The 13107-nt window shown below is 36.5% G+C and overlaps 1 protein-coding gene across 1 annotated transcript in view; it reads right to left on the minus strand.

Annotated features, from left to right (window-relative positions):
- LOC149677234 (uncharacterized) overlaps positions 1 to 13107 on the minus strand; it is a 241874-nt gene that overhangs the window by 201794 nt on the left and 26973 nt on the right. The gene's annotated exons all lie outside the window — the stretch shown is intronic.

Genomic DNA, 13107 nt, shown 5'->3' on the forward strand with positions numbered 1-13107 from the left:
AATTTATAAATTAAAAACCTACTAAGCCTATAATTTATAAATCCAAACCTACTAAGCCTATAATTTATAAATCCAAACCTACTAAGCCTATAATTTATAAATCCAAACCTACTAAGCCTATAATTTATGAATCCAAACCTACTAAGCCTATAATTTATGAATCCAAACCTACTAAGCCAGATTTATGAATCCAAACCTACTAAGCCAGATTTATGAATCCAAACCTACTAAGCCAGATTTATGAATCCAAACCTACTAAGCCAGATTTATGAATCCAAACCTACTAAGCCTATTTTAGAATTCCAAACCTTCTAAGCCTAATTCATCTTGAAACAAAAACTAAAATTTTTCCCCAAGACAGCCCCTGTAGATACGTTCCATCCGCTGCGCACCAAAGTTAGTCTATCGAAGCCAAAATTCAGGGGTATTACCAGAAAACACGGGGATAAGCTATAGAGCATAGAGATCCGAATTCCGAAAACATCAAAAGACTTAAAACTTAAATTCGACGATATACTTAAAACCAAGTAAGAGTATGTGTATGTGCGAGAAAGAGAGAAAGAAAAAACTTCCAAGGAGCTTATCAATCTCTTTCAAGTGTCGGGGAATTGGGTATTTTTTCTCCTTTAAGGAGTACCGCACCATCCCTCCAAAACTTTAGGGTGAGAGGGGATCAAAAGTTATAGCCAATGAATTTGGAATCTAGAGTGTATTTTCTGGACCCCCACTCTTCTTGAAATAGAAATGGATATAGTTTTATAAGAAATATCTTCAATGTTCTTACATTATACACCCCCTCCCCCAAAGAAAAACCTTTTCAAAGTCTCAAACAAACTTTACTCTAAAAGAAAACATTTTCTTTAAAAAACAAACTGAAGTTTTTAACTCCGTCCCGAAATCGAGAGGTTCCAGGGCTTATTAGTCTAAAGGAAAATTGATTTTGGTAAGTAATTTTCGGTATATCAAAGATGTTAATCTAATTCTAATAATTTACTAAAATAATGAAAGTTCTTGAACAAATGAAGAAGAACACAGACGTAAATATCAAAAAATATTTCAGAATAAAGTTCTTCAGCTCGCCCAACTTGTCTGGCAAAAGTTTGAAAGGTATTTATGTCTAAAACGGACTAACTCCTCGCTTATTTCAATCCATATGTACGTTATTTTACCTCTCAACAGCTTTACTATAGGAGTGTAAACTAAATGTATAAAAGAAGAACTAAGAAGAAAAAAAAGCTGCGAGAATTAATCCGTCTTTGGGTGTTCATTGGAGCCGGTCATTCTAGCTGAAGAACTATAAAAGGTCACGCGTCTGTGTATCGGGTAACAGATTATCCTCTTTTCTTTAAAGGCAGCTAGAGAGAAAGAAAGAGGCTGCCGGCATTCGACAATCCCCGGGAATAACCTTTGTCCCTTACGGGTCAAGTAAAGAAAGCTAAGGCTTAACAAATTGCCAGCTACAGAGAGAAAGAGAGGAACACCAATTCTTCTTCGAGACACACTTGGGCCTGGTGGACTAAGTAAGGACCCTCTATAGTGTTACGTTACGGAGAACATATCTCTCTCCTGTCTTAATCCTCAAGGACTGAGAAATGGTCATTGGGAAACTGTGGATTGTACAAAACGAAACAATTTTTTTTTTGAGCTTACAGATTAGTTGCAAACTGAGAATGAATGGAAATTCAAACCAAGATTTTGCTCATTTTAAAAAAATTATTTTAAAATTCATATCATAATACGATAATAAATTAAAAAAATCTAAAGAAAGTAATTCACGTAACTACCATTTGAATCCTCGTGATTAAATTATGATAATTAATCCAGGTGATCCGAATTGCTAAACGCAGTGACGTAATGATTAATTTAAATAAAATCAAAATCATAGCAACATTTCTTAAGAAGAAAATAATCCCTGTATTAAAATTGGACCATTCCAAGTCTACAACCATTCTATAAGACTCAAAACATTCTTGACCATTCCCACCCCCTTCCCCATAAGTCCATCCGCTCCAGGTTGAAAAAGAATCCGAATTACGAACGACGCTGCCTATAGTCGGAGGGGGGAGTTGGAAGAAGAGACAACATTTTGTCCGGAATCCTCCCGAGTTCCCTGGACGATTGTGATGACCGATAGTGGACACAGAGAAATCGCTCCGGCGCGTACGTGCAACGCAGACTCCTTTCTGATCCAGGTGACCGGAAATAAACTGACCCTCCTTCTCCATCCTCCCCACAGAGCCTCTCTCAATCTCGCGCTATTCAGCCGGACTCTCCATCCATTGTACCAAATCCGGGCATTCAGAATTAGAAAAGAAGAGGGATAGGATGGATGCTGGATAGCCGGCAGAAAGAAGAAGGAAAGAAAGAAAAAACACGTTTTGAACTAGCAGAAAATGATAGAGATAGAAGCGCCGTCCAGCGTGCAAAGAAAGAACTAAAATAAATAGGATAGCCCTTGTTCCGTGAACTGAACCAACCTTTGGGATTGCGTAAAAAAAATAAGGAATAAAGAAATAGAAGAGAATATTTTTTATTTAGAGCTGGTGTTAGAGAAAGAGAGAGAGAGAGAAAGAGAGAGAGAGAGAGAGAGAGAGAGAGAGAGAGAGAGAGAGAGAGAGAGAGAGAGAAAGAGAGAGAGAGAGAAACCGCGTCTCTTTGTATAGTAAGATATATAACTGTGGATATATTTGCCCCTGCAGATTCTTGATTCTATAGAAATATCATTCAGGGTGTAGACAATTTTCTATAAATTTTTGTTTTGGACTCAGAAGGGTCTAAGTTTCAAATTTACGACAAGCAACATTTTTGCTCTAAATCAAGCGATATTTCCACGGTATTTGTATTTGCTAAAAAATCGATATGATACTTAAACAGTGACATATTGCTATCTATCTATCTCAACATCAAACACTAGAAATACGTCAAACCAAATATCATCTATAGAACACTTTTTTTTACATCAATAGAGTATAGCTTACTTTAAACCTAAACCTTTCGAAAAATATTGTGCCGAATATGACTACGTCAGACTATTTTTCTGGGCCCTCGAGGCTTTTCTAGTTTCCATCCGAAACGTTATATGGATTTTGATCCATAGCACCACCATACATGAAATGCAACCACACGCCTACAATGGGCAAAACCGCAGCCAGGCTTTTAAAAAGGATGTAATAATGCACAGATATGAAGAAGGGAGAAGCAAAGAGAGAGAGAACGTCGGAGAATAAAAGAGAAAACAGATTTGAAACCAAGTTTTACCCAAAAGTCTATGGGAGGTCGGAAACTTCACAAAAATTGCGAGAAATTTCAGGTTTTAATTCACGAGGCTTTATCTCAACTAATAGCTCGCGAAGTTTAGTCGAAAACGCTCATAATATGAAATTATCTTCGTAAAATTTTCCACAATAAAATTAATATTGATCAAGGCGAAGTATCCTACCCCTTGATGGGTAAGGAAGGGAAGAGGGGGATAAGAGCTAAAAAAAGGAGAAGAAGAGTCGACTGTCTCGTTCTCGAGGTTTCATTATTTGTTCCATCCATACCAAGCGAAAGTCATCATAATAAAGATTTCCTCGTCTATTCAAGAGCTTCCCGAATTGTGCAGTACACTAATCTCAGCCATTCCTCATTCCTAGATTCACGATTTCTACAACAGACTCAAGTGGGGTGGATTAAAAGGAAGCGAAAATAGCGTAGGTCTAAAATAGGCCAATTTTGTTCATCTCCCTTAAAAATAATAAATATCGGGGTTAGCGCCTGAATCGCCGCTTCTCCTTGAACACGAGTGTGCGGCAGGGTAAACATTTCTACAGGCGCAATGTTAATCTCTCATTGAGATGAAATTTTTAATTAATCACATTTAAATTTAATTATGATTACTAATTTGAATAGAGTTAATTAAGAGCTTCAAAACGGTATACTTTAAGATCGGTTTCATTTATCTCCCCTTAAGATGGGGAAATATGATCGGGTGTGCCCCTGAATCGCCGCTTCTCCCTGAACAAGGGTGTGCGGCAAGATAAACATTTCTACAGGCGCAATGTTAATCGCCCATTGAAATTTAATTTTAATTAATCACGTTTAAATTTAATTATGATTAATTAATTTTATAGAGTTCACTAAGAGCTTTAAAACGGGATATTTTACGATCAAATTGGACGAGAAATGGCAAAGTTTCAAGTATATCCGTAATTCACTACCTGCTAAATATTAAGCAAGATATACAAAGGTTTAATTAATATTCTTTTTATCATTATACATTAGAGGAAGCGGAAAAATGTACGCCATTTTCAATAGACGCAATGGATTAAGCGGCTTTAACTTGTAGCGAATCAAAAACCTCAGCAGATTTGCTACTAAAAGAAAAGCTCCGGTGCACAGAGAGGTTTTCTGACTATACTTGTCTTAACGCAAAACTTAATGAGGAAAAACCTCTGGATGGGAAAAATCTCTCTTATGAATAGGCTAGAAAGCCGACGCTATATAGACAAAAATCTCTCAAACACCCTTAGAAATTGTGAGGGGTTAAAGAGAAAAGAGCTTCATAAGGGCGCGAAAAAAAATGGCGCCAAATGTTGACTTTCATTTCTGCAGTTCGGTTCTGATCATTCGCGCCAAAAGATGTAGTACTGTTAAAGGCTATTTAAACCTTGCTTATTTACTGCCCCTATTTCCCCTTTGCGTATTGAATCCATCATTAAATCACTTTCCGCAGACTGCTAATAATCACTTGCTTTTTACTAGTTTTTCTCGGCAAAATACAGAATTGAAAAAAAAAAACCTCCCCGCTTCTATCTAGATCTCTAATAGTTGTGGAGTGGCCTGTGATGCTGTGGTTTGGTTTTATCCATGATTCTAAAGCTAGAGTCTCCACCTCGTGACTCATTTAGGTTCTTAGTGCAAGGAGAAGAAGAAGAAAAAAAATAAGGGGCCAAGGCTTAACCCTGAGTTTTCTTTTCTCTGATTCTGACGAAAAGGGACTCAAACATATTATGAATCTCTCTCTCTTAGCTCTGAGAAAATGAAGATGTGAAGGAGTCAGGATATTGTAGTGGTAGTGTTCGCACTATAACAAAGCAATACGTTTCCAAATTTGAACACAAAGTGCGAATTATTTGATTGTTTTAGTCAAGGAGCCTATCTATTCCATATAATTAAATTTACTTTTAATTTATAAAAATAAAGGTTATTAGACATTTAGTTAATTAAATTACGAACAAATTCTAATTAATAACTTACGAATTAAACTAATTTTTAAAAGGGCTCAATAAAAACAATTGTATAACAAGTTCCTACAATCCATAGGTACCACATCTTAAACGGGAAGCTCAAATAATAATAATAAAAAAAATCTTATTTCCCAGTGCGAACAGGACATTCATTGAAATAAAAATTCTTTTAATCACTTTCTCAGGTATGCAAAATAATTTTTTTCTTCTCGCATTTGCCTTTAGTTTTTTTCTCGGTGAGCTTTCCTTATGTTTTATAGAAAGGTAGAAAGCTTCTTTAAGTTTTTAATTTCCAACATGCGACGGTTTTCCCGCTCTTTCAATCTTCATCCCTTCTTTTCCGCAGCAAAAAAAAAGAGATGCTCTAACTCTTCTAACCACAGGGCCTAAAAAGACCGCGAAATAAAAAAAAAAGCGCGCTTCAGCTTTAATCAACATAATTAGAAGGCAGTCTAGAATTTTTTTTCTCTCTCTCCAACCAACCACCACCAATCCTCCTGTTGCGTGGCCACGTTTTTGCGGAGTTAGCTATTGCCTCAAACCGCAATCAAGAACTTGTTTTATGTTTAAGACGTTCCCCTCCCCCTTGTAACTGTAGCTCGCTCATCCGCTAGTATTTTTTATATTGAGAGCAAATATCAAGTATCTTTCGATTCATTTAAATTCAATCTTACGTGCAATTTCGTCTAAATATTTTTAGTTTTCTTTCCCTCACATCTTTTATGAAGAGAAAAGATAGAAAGATAGAAGAAAAAAAGTCCTTAATGGTAAATTTTCATCTCTTCCTTAAATTTTTTTTTATCTTTTGACTTTTTCCTTATCTCTTTAGTAAATGGAAAATATTCTATTCCTTGTTCTTAGGCTTCCATTTTTTCCCTCTTATTTTTCAAGAAACGAGATAGAATTTAAAATGTTGAGTTTGCGATTTTTAATGTCTTAGTTTTGAGTTAGGTTTATTTCCCCTTTTGAAATTTTTCCTTTTGTATCTTAAATCATTTGGAGTGAACACACTTACGCCCCCTCCCTGGGTTTTCTTTCAAAATAGGTTTTTTTTAAAAACATTTTTAATGACAAAAGTATTTCACTGGAAGTCAAACTCATTTTCCAAGTAAATGTTTACGTATTTCTGATGTCGTATATTTTCAGTCTAAATCTTGGATAGCGGTTAAGTCATTACTCAACCTAGGAGAGAGGGGAAAAAATCGGGGTAAAGTTGAGAAGAAGGTGTATATACCCTCGGAGTTGATGGACTTGAGAGGTGTTAAGGTACACCTTAGGGTTGAGTAAGAGATAGACTATACGTGTGTTGGTTGGGGTGGTTCATACCACTTAAGGTTATGGCCTGAACGGAAAGATAAGTTACCCTTCTGGGAGTCCCGTACTCTCGTGGTTTAACCATCGGTCAAAGTGGTCAAGTGACGGTTGACCAATGTGTCACTGTTCGTACTTGAAATATTTAGAATACCTAAAATTGGGGAAATTGTCAAAAAATGATATCGAAGTTAAATACAGCACTTCAAATTAGGACGAAGTACATCAAAATCGGTCAATAAATGAAGTTGGAACAAATTTTTGATGATTTTATCTACCATATCGATTGTTTAAAAAAAAAATGGGGTTACAGTGCGAACAAGACTTGATAGACAGCACTCGGTTTAACAACGTCCGAGTGTCCAGCACGGTGGTGATTCCATCAATTGACCTTTTGCGGTTGGGTCATGCCAAATTCCCGTGGCGACACTGTCTCTGATTCCAGAGTCCAGACTGTTCAAGTGGACTATGGCGGGAGTGAGGAGGGTTTATATAACTCTTTGACCATTTCCCCTCTTAAGGAAAGGAACCCTTTGATTAGAGCATATTGAGTTTGGGGTGAAAGGATCCCGGACCATCTTCCAAAAACTCCCAAAGCGAATAAAAGAGGAGAAAAATATTCCACCGGGATTCGACCAAACCTTTCCCAAAAAGTTTGTTATCCAAGGTTTATAGGAAATCTTTCTTCAAAGGAAGAACAACACAAAAATATAAAAAACAATCAAAGTCTTCATCAATATTGAATCAGTCAAGTCCCCCAAACATACTTTATTACTTTGTGAATAAAACATTTCACGTAAATTATCATAGTGATGAGAAATACTTGTCCAATCAATTCAAACTTTCAGGTATTGAATTGAGAGGCAAGTAGCAAAAGACGTTACACCCTACATCATAGGTCAGTAGAGACTACCGAATGGAAAAACAAAATAATATTTTAACCCTTCACTACCCCTTTTCAGACTGTCCCACAAATCGTCAGATGGCGTAACGTTAATTGATCGAAAAATCGGATAAACCATCTCGAGCTCGTGGAAAGAAAGCGAGGGAAAATTGGAAAACCAATTACCCACGCGCTACTCGGCACAATCCAGCCAGCATTCAACACAATCCATCAAAATACACAACACCAATCCATACACCACGTGTTACAAAAAAAAAATATCAGATATGGCGTTATAACATTACTATTATATTTCCTTTGAAAAACTTACGTACTTTTTCAGGGTTAGATTTAAGCGCGTGCGTAAACCACCACCAAGGCCTAACAACAACCGTACAACGCAACTATTTGCGGCTCGACAAGTAGCGAGCGTGACATGGTCTAAGCGGTGAAGCCCAAAAACAGGCAACTATATACTGTATTTATACGTTAAATCGGGGGGATACACGGGGGTTAGTAGTCCCCCACCCGCTAATCTATTAGAAGTAGTACATGCAGGACTACGGGCCACCATCTAAATCCCTCTGTCTGTCTGCCTGTGGTGGCAAGTGTAAGGGACCAAGAGGTCGGTTGAAATGGCATGGGGAGTCGAAAATAAAGAGGTTAGGGGTTGTACGGTACAACGGGGGGTTTCCCCCTCAATGATGTAGGGATAAGTGCGAGGGAGAAGAAGAAATCTACAGTCATGTCGGACTATGAGAACTTATTCTCTTCCTGGGGGCTTGTATTTCAATAAGTCTAGATAGAGAAATCATCTCCGATGAAATCAAAAAAATCCACGGAATTACGGAAAGCATTGTTGAAAGATTTTGGGATATAGTGTGAACGGGACCCTATTATAAAATTTTATTTTACATATTGGTTTTTCAAGATTTAAAAAATCCTATTTTTCCTTTAAGGAATTCAAATCTTTGGTACAGAATTTTCACCCCATGATCCTATCATCCTTATATATGCTAACCATCCTTTTTAGAGGATTTATATCTCCGGGTTAGGGTAGAATAAAAAGTTTACAATAATCAACGATTAGCTTCGGCAATCACGCGCCCATGCCACCATACGTCTTTCAGCATTTAAAGTATCTTCGCTTCGCTTGGGTGCTATTGTATAAGAAATAAGCACATATGCACACACACACAGATATCTTTAAAATAAAAGGACCTTCCCCTAGATATTTCTTTTCAAATGAAAGACAAGAAGAAATAAAGAAAACTAAAAAGGTTTCATTCCTAATTTCGTTCGCTTTTCTTCGGGTGTGACGAAGTTAGTCGTGACTTTACAAGACGGTTGATGACGTAGTTGTTAACTAATACTAATAATAACACGGGGTAAGGTTTAACTTCTTTTTGCTTTTAGGAATCTTCCAAGAAAGTCTCAAAGGGAAGTTGACACTTACATTACTATTTTTTGATTGGGGTTTTAATTTTTATTTCTTATTTTTTTTCATACGATTGGCTTGGGTAAAAGGATGATTTTGGGGTTAGGTTAAGGTTTGGTATGTTCTTTATTTCATGGTATTATTGGGTGAATTATAAGAGGGAATTTTGAATCGATTTTTGCTATAGGAGACCGCTAGATACCGGCACATTCATAAATGCGAGAAACCGAGATTTTTGGCTAAGTTCACACTAACAGAGATAAAAATAGTTCGTTCAATGGTCAAGAGGCTGAGTTAAGGGGGAACGTAACTTATCGCGAACTATTTCTAATTAAAATTCCCTGATCTGATTTTATAGTCTGTTTTATTTTTAAATACCCTATCCAGGTTTTCCCTGAATTCTGGTAAAATGGCAACACTATCATAAAGTCATAGTCAAAGTGCGAACGCAATTTCACTTCGTAAAATGGGATGCAAAGCTCTGGGATAACAATAGAGCCACTACAACACTAGAGAGGCGAGAGGGAAAGATATATATCAAACTGTATTCCACAAGTGTTAGGAGGAGAGCAGCTACTCCACCCTGACACACTCCCTACACCAGCACAATATTAAAATCTCGAAAAGATAAAAAAGAAATTCAAATAGGTCGCGTTTGCACTACCCATAAAAATACTTGAGCAAATAAGCTCTAAAATTTCGATTTTTAAACCAAAAATTTTTGGTTATTTTTGTATAAAATTCAGATATACTAAATTCGATTTATATAATTTAACCTTGAAAATTTAAATAATCTTTTGAGAATAAACTTTTAAAGAGTCTGGATGTTTTTGAGTTCAAGAACTAAAGAGAATGAGTTATTTTTTTTTCTATTGAAGTTCAAACTCTTTTTAGCACATACGCTAGAACGATTTTTACCATCTCCTTTCTTAAAATATTTGCCCAGCGAAAACTCCTTTTGACAATAGGTCGGCTTAGATAAAAAGATCTCGGCCCGCCGCCAATGAGCAATTGCCTAATTTATGGCCAGAGAGAGAGAAGATTCGGAATAAGAGTGAATCTTAGCAGAGAAAAAAAAAATAAAATCAAATTTTAAGGATGCTAAAAAGCTTTGTTCTCATTTTCTTATTCTTTACCTTATTTTTTAAATAAAAAAAACACACGGTTGCCGCCCGTTTTGTGTCTGTTATGGTATGGTATAAAATGTGAGGGAAAAAACACAAAAAATGCCTTAAAAATGTTAACAATAAAATTTTGGGTATAAAGAAAAGCTACATTTTTATTATCACACGTTTAAACCCACGAGGAATTACGTAATTTTGAGGCTTTATGGTTTCACCGTTCCCTTGTTTACAGTATAAGGAATTTTGGTCTGTTCGCAATTTAAGAGAAAATAATGGTTCATACCCCGGTTAATTTAATAAATATGGACATTGGTCAGTTGTCCGTACGTTAGAAATGTCCAGAGTAGAAGAAAAGAGACAGCGAACTACCCATAGATAGCCTGTTCGCACTATAAATTCCACACAAAATGAACCACTAAGCGAAGATAATGTTCACACTGAAAAAAATGATTACTAAAATTTGAAATTTGTCTGAAGCAATACTAATATTTGTACCATAAATTAAACCACAATGAAGGTTCGATTAATTTGACGTAACCATCTTGTTTCCTAATAAAAAAAATGGTGAAAGTTTTAAAATTTTCTAATCACAAACACGAGGTAAGTTTTAACAAAAAAAAGAGCTTTTTCTAAGTCTATTGTAGTTCCGTTTTTCTCTCTAGAACATCCTATATAGGTCCTGGTGCAAATTCTTTTGTGTTAAATATTGATAGAAGCTCGTTCCTTACTCCCGCTTGATTTTTACAACATGTTGGGCCTAAAAAAATGGGTGTTGTAACAATTCCATCATTGTAGAATAGAGAGAGACGCGCGCGTCTAGGGCTAAGCCTAACTCCTCACCCTCTGGGTCTCCCCAGAAACTTTTGGGGAGAAATATTTTTTACTTAGAGAGAGAGAAAGGGCCCCCACCAAAAAGAGTCTCCCGTCGAGAACAATAGTCCGCTTTTGGCAGGTTATAGACAACCTAACACGGACAAAGGGAAAATGGTTCCTGCCAAAATATACAGTATATGTGTGTATACATAAAAAAGATTCCTCCAAAATGTAGAGATGTTTGTTAATACGTATTGTTAAATTTAAAAAGAGAGAGGGGGAGATGGATATACACTATGGCTAGGCCGGGGTGCACCCGTACCATGGAAGAGAGGGCAAGGGGTGTTTCAAGAGAGAGTGAAAGGCAAAAATTACCACGGAATCCCTTGATAGTACTTGGCTTTGTGGAAAAGGTACTTGCGAAACAATTGAAACCCACCAAAATTAAAAATTTAATATAGTTAATATTAATTTCTCTCCTCGCATTTCTTACCAAATTACTTAACGTATTAAAACGTGGCAAATACACAATCCCTTTATATTCTGTTATGGGAACAACACATTCAACATTTGGTTGGCTTCAAGTAAACTTAAAAGTTATTGATGGTTTAGGGTTTTATTTTTTTGTTTTAAAACGATTTCTTTTCTCTAGCTTTCTTTCTTTCAGTATATTTCTCTAGGAATATGAGGCCTTGGTTTATTCATTGTTTAATCTAAAGTCCCCCGCTGCATACATGCAAGTAAGCCCGTGCTTGGCGTTTGTCTACATACATACATACATACATATACAGGGGTCAGTAAGGTTCACGGACGTATATAACGTTTAAATTCCTAGGTCGTCAGTTTTCCCTCTCATTTTTTTTCGACAGATTACTGGCACGCGTTTAATCTTCCTCATTTACCAATTATTCACGCCACTTTTCCCCTTTTTCCAATTTGTCATATTTTTAATTACAATTTAATAAGAAGGTAATTATCAATTTGGTTAATTATTAACCACGGATGTCTAGAAATAATAAAAACTACTTTCTGATACGAATGCATTTAACGAGGCTACAATGTGAAGTAAATAGTACAAAGATCACGATCTTTTCTTTAGATTACGGTCTTGAAGATACGATTTAAGTTGCCAGGAATAGTGTAAAAAAGAGAACTGTGTTGTCAAACATTTCAGAACAAAAAAAAAAAAAATGTCGAACTCGACGGCGCTTCATGGGTGGATAACATTAATCTAGTTATTGTTAGAAATCACCACGCCGTGGAAACGCGGGAGTTTACAGGGTACACAATCAGACCCAACTACGCATCCGTGTCGGAAGAAACGGATTACAATAGAAATCAGAAACTAGTAAAACTCGAACGGTATTCAATTTCAAATAAAATTTTTATACCTGTCGTGTTAAAAAAGTGTCCACATTGTTATTCCGGTGTTGGAAGATTTACTGCAAGTTTGCGCTATCTCTGAATAATTGGAGGAACGTAGAAGTGGAGATTCAGAGGTAAGAGATAAACCCACAAAGCTCTGGGATAAGAGAGGAGAGAGATAAACCTACAAGGTTCTGCGGTAAGAGATGAGAGAGATAAACCTACAAGGCTCTAGGGTAAGAAATGAGAGAGAGATAAACCTACAAGGCTCTAGGGTAAGAAATGAGAGAGAGATAAACCTACAAGGCTCTAGGGTAAGAGATGAGAGAGAGAGATAAACATACATGGCTCTGGGGTAAGAGAGGAGAGAGATAAACATACAAGACTCTGGGGTAAGAGATGAGTGAGATAAACATACAAGGCTCTGCGGTAGAGATGAGTGAGATAAACCTACAAGGCTCTGTGGTAAGAGAGGAGAGAGAGATAAACCTACAAGGCTCTGTGGTAAGAGAGGAGAGAGAGATAAACCTACAAGGCTCTGTGGTAAGAGAGGAGAGAGAGATAAACCTACAAGGCTCTGGGGTAAGATAAACCAGCATGGAAGGAAACAGTAGTTACGACACGCTTCCTCTCAGTTGAAAAACACTCGGTTCCTATTTTACACCCAATACAAACTACAAAAGTACAAGAATAATAAATTTTAAAAATACATTTTTTGGAGGGAGAGCATTGAAGCTATTATTACAATAATTCAACCCGACCGACACTAAGAATAACCCCCTAAATTTTCCTACACAATTGTAGAGAAGATGAAGAAAGAAGAAGAAAGAAAAAAAAAATTAAGAAACATTTTTATGGATAAAACTGGGGAAAGAATAGAAGATGATATAAGAAAAGTCGTGTATCAACAGTGGATTTATTTCCAGCTCTGAACCGAGAGTACAA

Source organism: Phalangium opilio, unplaced genomic scaffold (genome assembly GCF_054372755.1).
Source record: "Phalangium opilio isolate 3A_F unplaced genomic scaffold, DU_Popi_V2 ptg000045l_1, whole genome shotgun sequence".
NCBI classification, from domain to species: domain Eukaryota; kingdom Metazoa; phylum Arthropoda; class Arachnida; order Opiliones; family Phalangiidae; genus Phalangium; species Phalangium opilio.